This window comes from Haemaphysalis longicornis, unplaced genomic scaffold, assembly GCF_048455015.1.
Source record: "Haemaphysalis longicornis isolate Haplotype H1 unplaced genomic scaffold, Haemaphysalis longicornis Haplotype H1 scaffold_105, whole genome shotgun sequence".
Lineage (NCBI taxonomy): Eukaryota > Metazoa > Arthropoda > Arachnida > Ixodida > Ixodidae > Haemaphysalis > Haemaphysalis longicornis.
In genome coordinates this window covers 515,725-519,938 of record NW_027526208.1, presented here as the reverse complement: position 1 = coordinate 519,938, position 4,214 = coordinate 515,725, and the positions used below count along the sequence as shown (strand labels likewise).

Here is a 4,214-nt window from a genome sequence, read left to right as displayed (position 1 = left end):
TACCAATGTTCTATTACAGCGAACGGTCGCAGAAGCAATCCAGGTAAAAATACGATCAGAAACAACGCGAGGGGGGACGGCATATGCTGGCGCCATCTACTAGGACTGACGGTAAACAAGGCGTTTCAGTGTTCACTGCAGACTAAAGTGCGCACTGACGTTCGCTTGAACACGTGCACTGATACGTCATAGCAGACATCACGAAACGTACGAATGAACAGTAAAAATCAAAATAGCTGAAATTGTTTAATTTGTCAGTGAATAAACATTGTGTGCTGCCGGACAAGCACCGGGATCACTACAACACACCAAATATTTCGAATAAAACGAACTTCTATTTTGTCTGCGGGGTCTTTTTAAGTTTTCTCGAGTGTAACTGCTTTCTCATGAATGGAACCTCAGCCCTGTTTGGGAAAAAACAAAATTGGCTGTGCTTTTCTCAAATAGGCTCAAGATGTTTTTTCCGCTGAACGGCGACGACTGGAATGAACCGTGGCACCAGTATAACTGCGTTCGCATCTACGTACTTGGGATTTGCTACTTACAGAGAGGGGTTTTCGGCTTCATAGTGTTTACATAAGCTCTTTGTAGTTGCAGAACTACATCTGAAATCTTGCAACCGAATAGAGTAGCATGTAGTGGTTTTCTTCACAAAAGAGAAGACATAATATTCTACTGAAGAATGCTTAGTATTGTGAAATTCGGTTTTTATTGTACCAAAATTTTGTTGTGTGCACATCCGCAACAGCATCCTAAATATTATGAAGAGAGCCATGTCTTCTACAAAATGATCCTTCCTCCATTTGATAAACGTGACGAAGGGGGTGCGAATATTTCCACGCCGTATTCCTCGTTACTGATTGCTGTGTGTGTGGCCTAGAAAAAGCATCGAACTGCCCAGTTACCCCATGAACTGCGTGTAGGAAGTAAAATTCAACAAGTATTTTTACTTTAGAGGCAATCAAGCGGCATTTTAGTGTTTAAATGCACGTACTTATGCCAAATATAAGGTCAGTGATGTTCTCTACCTAAAACCAGACGTAAGCCAAAAGAAATAGTACAAAAGTGTAAGCCTTATGTATAACGGTTCTTCACATATGAAGCATGTTCGCAAAGACGTCCAAATCGAGCCCTATAGACCGATTACAGAACGTTACGCACCACACCATGACCAATGGCAGTCTTAAAATATTCTGTGTGATTGACCACCTGGTAACACATGTGGCTCCGGAGATTACGTTTCGGTGTAAAGCACTGTGCACCTATTTTGGTTGAGTCATTATCCAGCATTACTGCATCTATCGGAAAATACGAAACAGCATATACATTACTGAGAATTTTATCACGTTTCGAATATATATTTACTGAGATACGACAAAGACGACTAAGTTTTGTGGTTTTTGTGTGGCATAATTGCTCCATGCCGTGATGTCTGACATGAACATATATCGTTTCGCATGCAGGCGTTGCGCATGTCTTTCGACCAGCCCCCAGATATTTATATATACTTATATATATAATATATATATATATATATATATAATACATTATAAGTAAACAGACGGATACACAGGAAGGACCATAACACAGAAGGTTTACTCACGTAGCGGCAATTGGGCTTGCCTTCATCAGAGCACAGTTTCATGACGTTGCAACACTGATGAAGGCAAGTCCCATTGCCGCAACGTCAGTACACATTCTCGGTTACGGTTCTTTTTGTGTCTCCGACTGTTCACTTATACGATTACTGTGTGATTTAAAAGGTGTTTTGTTATATATATATATATATATATATATATATATATATATATATATATATATATATATATATATATATATATATATATATATATATATATATATATATATATATATATATATATATATATATATATAAAAGAACAGAGCCTAACCACACCCCTATGCCTCCTTTGGCGTCGTAGACTGCTGACCTATCTTTATTTCCCCAACGAGCCCCTCATTTCCTTACTATATTATTCTGCGAAAGCCTAGCGAGGGTCTCGGTTCTGGCAGCCTTGATGCCTAGGTAGCATAAGAGGGCTTCCCGCCAGTTACCCGCTCATGACAGGCTGTAGACGTTGGAGTCACGCCCCGGGGGTTGAAAAGAAGGTCCCCTTCTCCCCGTGTAGTCAGAGTGGGGCTGGCTACCACCCTCAAGTGTCAGATACACTTCTAGTAAATATAAATAGCCCAGAAAGTGAAGGAGAACACAGTCGCCCAGATAGCCGAATTGGTAAGGCATTCGGCATGTAATCGAAAGGCGTGGGTTCGGTCCCCACTCTGGGCGCGTGTTTTTCTTTCTTTCTTCTGTATATTTAAAAAAAATGTTCACTTCATTAACCGTAGTAAAAAAGAACAGAGCCTAACCACACCCCTATGCCTCCTTTGTCGTCGTAGACTGCTGACCTATCTGTATTTCCCCAACGAGCCCCTCATTTCCTTACTATATTATTCTGCGAAAGCCTAGCGAGGGTCTCGGTTCTGGCAGCCTTGATGCCTAGGTAGCATAAGAGGGCTTCCCGCCAGTTACCCGCTCATGACAGGCTGTAGACGTTGGAGTCACGCCCCGGGGGTTGAAAAGAAGGTCCCCTTCTCCCCGTGTAGTCAGAGTGGGGCTGGCTACCACCCTCAAGTGTCAGATACACTTCTGGTAAAAATAAATAGCCCAGAAAGTGAAGGAGAACACAGTCGCCCAGATAGCCGAATTGGTAAGGCATTCGACATGTAATCGAAAGGCGTGGGTTCGGTCCCCACTCTGGGCGCGTGTTTTTCTTTCTTTCTTCTGTATATTTAAAAAAAATGTTCACTTCATTAACCGTAGTAAAAAAGAACAGAGCCTAACCACACCCCTATGCCTCCTTTGGCGTCGTAGACTGCTGACCTATCTGTATTTCCCCAACGAGCCGATCATTTCCTTACTATATTATTCTGCGAAAGCCTAGCGAGGGTCTCGGTTCTGGCAGCCTTGATGCCTAGGTAGCATAAGAGGGCTTTCCGCCAGTTACCCGCTCATGACAGGCTGTAGACGTTGGAGTCACGCCCCGGGGGTTGAAAAGAAGGTCCCCTTCTCCCCGTGTAGTCAGCGTGGGGCTGGCTACCACCCTCAAGTGTCAGATACACTTCTAGTAAATATAAATAGCCCAGAAAGTGAAGGAGAACACAGTCGCCCAGATAGCCGAATTTGTAAGGCATTCGACATGTAATCGAAAGGCGTGGGTTCGGTCCCCACTCTGGGCGCGTGTTTTTCTTTCTTTCTTCTGTATATTTAAAAAAAATCTTCACTTCATTAACCGTAGTAAAAAAGAACAGAGCCTAACCGCACCCCTATGCCTCCTTTGGCGTCGTAGACTGCTGACCTATCTGTATTTCCCCAACAAGCCCCTCATTTCCTTACTATATTATATATATATATATATATATATATATATATATATATATATATATATATATATATATATATATATATATATAGCGCGATAATAGGGTTTGGAAATGAGGGGCTCGTTAGGAAATACAGAAAGAAATGCCGGCAGTCTACAACGCCAAAGAAGGCATAGGGGAAGGTTAGACTATTTTGTACCGTTAGTGACGTTACATTATTATTAACTTTTTATTAATTACGTGAGACAGAAAGAAAGAAAAACACGCGCCCAGAGTGGGTACCGAACCCACGCCTTTCGATTAGATCTCGAATGCCTTACCAACTCGGCTATCTGGGCGACTGTGTTCTGCTTCACTTTCTGGGGTATTTATATTTACACTGTATCTGACGCTTGAGGGTGGTAGCCAGCGCCACTTCAGACTACACGGGGAGAAGGGGACCTTCTTTTTCAACCCCCGGGGCGTGACGGGAACGTCTACAGCCTGTCATGAGCGGTCAACTGGCGGGAAACCCTCTTATGCTACCTTGGCATCAAGGCTGCCAGAACCGAGGCCCTCGCTAAGCTTTAGCGCGATAATAGGGTTTGGAAATGAGGGGCTCGTTAGGAAATACAGAAAGAAATGCCGGCAGTCTACAACGCCAAAGAAGGCATAGGGGAAGGTTAGACAATTTTTTACCGTTAGTGACATTACATTATTATTACCTTTTAATAATTACGTGAGAAAGAAAGAAAAACACGCGCCCAGAGTGGGGACCGAACCCACGCCTTTCGATTAGATCTCGAATGCCTTACCAACTCGGCTATCTGGGC

At 43.0% G+C, this 4,214-nt stretch overlaps 1 non-coding gene across 1 annotated transcript; it reads right to left on the bottom strand.

Moving 5' to 3' along the window:
* Positions 1-4,142: 4,142 nt before the first annotated feature.
* Positions 4,143-4,214, bottom strand: Trnar-ucu (transfer RNA arginine (anticodon UCU)). The gene has a single exon. It is a non-coding gene; the product is annotated as a tRNA-Arg (tRNA).